At 38.4% G+C, this 7176-nt stretch overlaps 1 pseudogene; it reads left to right on the top strand.

The window, feature by feature from the left end:
• The first annotated feature begins 342 nt into the window (after positions 1-342).
• Positions 343-7176, top strand: part of LOC102866065 — a 12178-nt pseudogene continuing 5344 nt past the window's right edge.

Genomic DNA, 7176 nt, shown 5'->3' on the forward strand with positions numbered 1-7176 from the left:
CTGTCTCTTAACTTTTACATTTTTATATGGGACTTAGACACTAGTCTACTGTGCCTCTTTCCCCTCTAACTTTGAGGGGAGCATATATCTCAGGGAGGTGGTCTTATCTCTAGATCAAGGATGAATATTGGTTAGATTAGGTTAATAGTAACTACAAGCCCCTTCTCCTTGCCAATGATTGAGTTAGGCCCTGATGCATTTGTAAATGAAAAATAAAGATTTTAATGAAAGAAGAGCTTCTTAAAAGTTTTGTTGCAGGCGGGAGGCAGGGTGGGGGGTGGCTGCTTTAAGTGACATCGTTTCCAGGCCTCCCTAGTCCACAGCCCACACAAGGAAGCCAGGATGCTGAGCAGCAGCTTTGAGGAGAGCCCCTTCTTCTCTGATACTTTTATGGTATAATGGAAATAAGCAACAAAGGATGAGGAGTTTTTCTGAACTCTTTGGAAGAGACATGTACAGCATCTCTGATGGTAGAGGAAGAGCTCATAATCATAGGAGATATGATGATGAGAATGCCTTGACTCATACAGATGTCAGTCCTTTTCAGGCAATGGACTGAATGATGTTAAATGTGTGAAACAGTATGCAGGGATTACAAGGAAACTTTGGCCAGCTTTCAACAGATCCAAATAGACATTTATTTTGTTTTTCCTCAGTTATGACCTATTCTAAGGTAGGAGATGAACCACCCAAGGTTTTCCAAGCCTCATCTCAAACTCATAGAGCTCTAGGAGGAATTAAAGAAACCAGAAGAACTTTGAGAGATTCTGATACAAGATTAGGAAAAAAAAAAAAGGCTTTTGGTCATTATATCCATGATCAAGCTCGTGTCATTAAGAAGTCAAAGAATAAGAAGACTGGAGATGAAGAAGTGAATTAAGAATTCATCAATATGAATGAAAATGATGTCCATGCTTTTGATGATGAGTGGCAAAATAAAATTCTGAAGCATAGAAAGGATGGCATAATCTCAAAAACACAAGGATGCAAAGTGTTGGTCATGAGAATTCAGGATTTTGAGAACTTAACAGATGGGAGAAACCTTGTCAAAGTCCAGATATTGAAAGAGGAAGGGGGAAAAATGTTTTAATGGATAAACTGAACATCAAAGGATCACCCATAAAAATTGGCAAAAACCCCCCCAAACCACAATGCATTAAAAAAATGGTTGCTTTTACTTCACCAAAGAAGACATTCAGATGGCTAACAAGCACATGAAGAAATGTTCAATATTCCTAGCTCCAAGAGAGATGCATATAAAAACAACTATGAGATATCATTTTACCCCAGTCATAATAGCAAAATTTAACAGAACAGCAAGCAACAAATGCTGGTGAGGTTGTGAAGAAACTGGAACCCTTATTCACTGTTGGTGGGAGTGTAAAATGGTGAAACCACTGTGGACGGTGGTATGGCACTTTCTCAGAAAGTTGCAAATAGAGATACCATTTGACCCAGCAATTCCACTACTGGGAATATACCCCAAAGAGACTATAACTGCCATCCAAGCAGATATATGTACACCCATGTTTATTGTGGCTTTGTTCACAATAGCAAGGAGTTGGAAACAACCTAAGTGCTCATCAACAAACGAATGGATAGAGAAGCTGTGGTATATTCACACAATGGAATACTACACTGCATTGAAAAACAAGGAACTCATGCAATATTATTAAAAATGGGTGACCCTGGAGGACATTATGCTGAGTGAAGTATCTCAGTCACAAAAGGACAAGTACTGCACGGTGCCACTGTTGTAAAACAGGGCTGACATCGGGGTTGGGGGAGACTGAGAAAGATGGGTTCAATAATGTAGACTGCATTGAAACAGATGATGGAGAAAACTCTTTAAAAGGGGTATGTGATTAGGTATTTTTGTCATGACAGGAGTCCAGAGTAAAGGCTGCAGAGTGGAGTGGACCTGGGGGGAGGGATTTTAAAACAATGAAAGAAATTTTTCTTTTACTTTTCCAAGAGGGTAATGTACTGGCGGGGAGGTTTGGGAGGGGAGAAAAGTGCAACAATGAATGAATGGAAATCCAAAATCTCTGTAAATTTTCATTGAAATTAATAATAAATTTTAAAAAATGGTTGCTTTTAAGAGGTAAAAGATGGGTTCCCTACCTCCCATTTATGAACAATTAATGTTTAGATGATAGGCCTAAATCTCCCACAAATACTGGAGCCCATTCTAAGAGAAAGCTGACATAGTGAGATGGTTGAACAGAGGAGATTCTGATAGCATCACTAAGTTGCTCAATAACCTCCATGAGCCACTTCATCTTCAAGTTTCTTGTTAATAATTAGTTCAATTCCTCATGTGCAAGTTCAAACTGAGGCCAAAGGAACTGAAAATAAGTCGACAAGAACCGAACTATAATTTTGAATCTCTTCCATCTGAATTTCAAGATCATCTTAGGAATCCATTTGAGGCATTGAACACTAATGATTGAATACGAGACGAGTTGTGGGATGATATCAAAGATATCCATGAAGGGGTGGGGGAAGATCATTGCAAAGACAGAGGAGAAAGAAGAAACTGAAATGGACATCACAAGAGACTAAAAATTGTACTAGAGTGTCGAGAAGCTAAAACAAAGGGATAATGTGCCAAAGTAAAAGAGCTGAACAGAAAATTTGAAAGAGCAGCTCAAGAGGACAAAGTATTATAATGGGATGTGCAGAGAGTTCAAACTGGAGAAAAAGGGGGAAACTCACTATGCATTTCTCAAGCTGAGAGAACTGAAAAACAAATTTAAACCTCTACTTGGAATATTGACAGATGCTATGGGTAATACATTGAAAGACTCAGAATCTAAAGAATATAGAGGGAATACACAGAATCACTGTACCAAAAAGAACTGAATGGCACTGAAAAATCTCACTAAATAGCAAATGAGCAGGAGCCAATGGTAATGAAAGAGGAAGTAGAAGCAAAAAATAAGGCCCCAGAAATCAATAGGGTATCAATTGACTTGTTTCAATTAACAGATACAGCCTTGGACGCACTCACCAGCCTATGCCTGGAAATTTGGAGGATAACTGGCCATCAGATTTGAAGAGTTCCATTTTCAAGAAAGGTGGAAACTAACGAATAATATTATTAATATCACATGCAAGGAAAATACTGCTGAAGATCATTCAAAACCAGCTAAAGCAGTACACAGACAGGGAACTGCCAGAAGTTCAAGCAAGATTTACAAGAGGCCGTGGCACCAGGGCTATCACTGCTGATGTCAGATAGATCCTGGCTGCAAGTAAAGAATACCAGAAGAGGACTTCATCTGGTTGAGCTGTCGGCTTTGTACATTGAAGGACACAGGCTATGGAATTTGTGGCTTTGGCTGGGTGAGTATGGAGGGGCAGACTGGACAGACACCTCTACTTTGTGGGACTGGAGTACAATCTGATCATTCATGGTTGAGAACACAGAGAGGCTTTCATTTTAGGGGGCTAGAGTAGGAAAAGAATGAGAGGAAACGAAGGCCCAGATGCTATTGGCGGGCAATGACTAGGAAGGGTAGGGTCAAGGACAGGTGCCCCCTGAAGGCCCTTAGGTTGCACAACACATGAAGAAATGTTCAAAATCCCTAGTGCTAAGAATGATGTAAATCAAAACAACTATGAGATATCATCTTACCCCAGTAAGAATAGCAAAATTAAACAGAACAGCAAGCAAGAAATGCTGGTGAGGTTATGGAGAAACTGGCCTTATTTATAGTTGATAGGAATGTAAAATGGTGCAACCACTATGATAGGCTGTATGGCGCTTTCTCAAAAAGTTGCAAATAGAAATACCATTTGACCCAGTGATTCCACTACTGGGAATATACCCTAAAGAAACTATAACTGCTACCCAAGCAGATATATGCACACCGATGTTTATTTTGGACTTGTTCACAATAGCAAAGAGCAGGAAACAACCCAAGTGCCTATCAACAAACAAATGGATAGAGAAGCTGTGGTATATTCACACAATGGAATACTATGCTGCATTGAAAAACAAGAAACTCATGAAATATTATACAAAATGGGTGACTCTGGAGAACATTATGCTGAGTGAAATATCTCAGTCACAAAGGGACAAATACAGCATATTGCCACTGTTGTAAAACTGGACTGATATAGGGGTTGGGGGGAGCTTAAGAAAAGAGGGGATAAATAATACATACTGCTTTGAAATAGATGAGGGACAGAACTGTTTAAAAGGGATATATGATTAGGTATTATTGTCATGACAGGCTTCCAGAATGAAGGCTTCATAGTGGAGTGGACTTGGGGGGAGGGATTTTATACCAGTGAAAGAATTTTTCTTTTACTTCTAAAAGAGAAATGCAAACTGGGGGGAGGGGTGGGTAGGGAGAAAAGTGCAGCAATGAATGAATGGAAATCAAAAGTCTCTGTAACCTTTCATTAAAATTAATAAAAAATTTATTTTTTTTAAAAGAAGTTTAAGCTGTAAATGTTAGAGAGGATGTGGAGTGATAAGTATCATAAATTGTTGTTAGGATTGTGAAATGGCACAACCACTCTGGAAAGCAGCATTTTCTCAAAAAGCCAAACCTAGAAACTTCATAGGACCCAGCTATTCCACTGCCAGGAATATATCTCAAGGAAATGAGAACTGAGACACAGAGATTTGCAAATCAGTGTTCATAGCAGTGTTATTTACAATTGCAAAACATAGAAACAACACAAATGTCCAACTGCAATAGAATAGATTGAGAAATTGTGGTACATTCATATAATGGAATACTATGCAGCACTCAGCAGCAACAATTACAAAAAAGACTACCCAACTTGGGAGAGACTGGAGAGCATTATGTTAACTTAGTCCCATAAGGACAAATACTGAATAAGACCATTATTGGAAAAAAAAATTGGAAGGATAACTAGTAAAATGTAAGGAGATCCAAGGTCCCCAAAGGGGTAAGGATGAATAGGGGTAAAATAATGGGGTTACCCAATTTGCTGAGTGGCAAAAGTAGGGTAAAGGAAATGAGAAAGAGCCTGTGGGGATCTGGAAAGACAAAGCAAATAAATAATGATAGGCACGGTTCAATGGTGATCAATTTTATAAAACACAATGTACTGGAAGGACTGTATAAAACACAAGAAGGATAATGTGAAACACAGTGTAAACAAACTTTGTATGCAATATAAAATAAAAATTTTAAAAAATGTGCAGCTTCAGAAACCCTCTGGAGAGTATTGTAAGTCAAAATCAACTTGATGGCAGTGCTTGATTTGCACTTTTATGTTCAGCTTCCACTTGTCTGTAAGTGAATGCTACTTGTTGTTATAGTGGTATACGGTTTTCAGGGGAATCTTCCAGACTAAGAAGGAGTAGGAAGAAAATCCTGGTGATATACTTCAGGAAATCAATGAAAACTTACTAACTGCAATGGTCCAATGTTCAACTGACTATGGAGGGTGGGGAAGAACTGGGCAGCATTTTGTTCCACTGGACTTGGAATCACCATGAGTTGGAGGCTAACTCAACAGTTATATGTACTAATGTTCTTAATATCCCAGTTTAAATATTAAATTGAAACACAAAGAGAATATAGTATGGAAGAGGTGAGATTCAATTTTAAATATATCAGTGTAATTTCAAAATCTAAACTATTAATCACTCCACTTCCCTTCCAGTTCTCATAGTAATTCAGAAGAAGCTGAGAATACTTGCTCTCTGTCTCATTGGCTGCTATGCTGGATCAGGACTCATAACTGACCCTCCATTCTTCCATTGAGATTCTGAGGTTGTCATTCCCACAAAGAGAGACTGCTCATCTCTCTACCGAGGAGGCACTAGTGGATTCCAACCACCAGAGAGTAGCATGACCTTTGGTTTAGCATCACAACTCCCTACAGAGTGCACCATCTAAGCTCCCTGAGAGTGCTTGTTGGGATGCCATTTCTAGCATTAGGCTCATAGGACTTGTCCATAAGGTTCTTATTTTGTAGTCACAGCCTAGTGAGACCTGGGGACTCAGGGATACATTAACTTTATTCTGTCAATACATAGTTGGTACAGCATTTTGCATTTACTGCTTATTCTCTGAGTATTACTATTTTTGGTATTGTTCAGCATTCCTTTTAAAAAACTGGCTCTCAACAATGAATGAATGGAAATCCCCCCAAAAAAATTGTTTTCCCTTAAATTCTAGCAAATTGGAAGCTTAGTTTTTTTAAAAAGAAATATTTTCTCTGTGTTTTTTTCTAAAAAAAAATATAATAATGAAAAAATAAAACAACAACAACAACAGGCTCTCAAGGAAAAAAAAAACCCTGGCTAACTCTGGAGAACATTATGCTGAGTGAAGTACCCAGTCACAAAAGGACAAATACTGCATGGTGCCACTATTGTAAAAGAGAACTGACCTTGGGGTTGGGGAGAGACTGAGTAAGATGGGTTCAATAATGTATACTGCATTGAAACAGATGAGGGAGAAAATTGTTTAAAAGAGATATGTGATTAGGTATTTCTGTCAAGACAGGAGTCTAGAGTGAAGACTACATGGTGGAGTGGACCTAGGGGAGGGTTTGTAAAACAATGAAAGAATTTTTCTTTTACTTTTCCAAGAGGGTAGTGCTCTGGGAAGGAGGCTTGGGAGGGGAGAAAGGTGCAACAATGAATGAATGGAAATCCAAAGCCTCTGTAAATTTTTACTGAAATTAATAATAAATTTAAATTTTTTTAAAATTTAAGTTAGAGTAAGGAAGGCAATGGATTTATAACTGCTCATGCTAGTAACCCTATATTGTGGCATGGAGGAGGAATAGTAGAACTGTGTCCACATTTACAATATTCTTCTTACCAAAACCATTTATGGAAAATAGGAACTGCATTGGAACATGTATCTCTGGATTGGAAATGATCATATTGTTAATATTTCTAGCTTTAAACTTAAAAGATTATATTGTTCAAAATTATTTCTTATATATTTGTTTAAATGTTTCCCTCTTTTAACAACTGGGATCTAGAGGGAAGAGAATGGCCAAAATTATTGGGCAGCTATTACTGCCAGTGTAGGGCCTGTGTCAGGGAAAGGAAGTCTTATTCATAAACAGTGCCACCCAAAGGTAATAAAGGAGGTCAGACGAATTGCTTCCACTGTGGAAAGCTGGGCCACTTCAGTAGACAGTGTCACAGATGAGAGCCACAGATAGGCA

This window comes from Elephantulus edwardii, unplaced genomic scaffold (genome assembly GCF_000299155.1).
Source record: "Elephantulus edwardii isolate Elephantulus edwardi_28Jun2011 unplaced genomic scaffold, EleEdw1.0 scaffold00057, whole genome shotgun sequence".
In the NCBI taxonomy this organism is placed as follows: domain Eukaryota; kingdom Metazoa; phylum Chordata; class Mammalia; order Macroscelidea; family Macroscelididae; genus Elephantulus; species Elephantulus edwardii.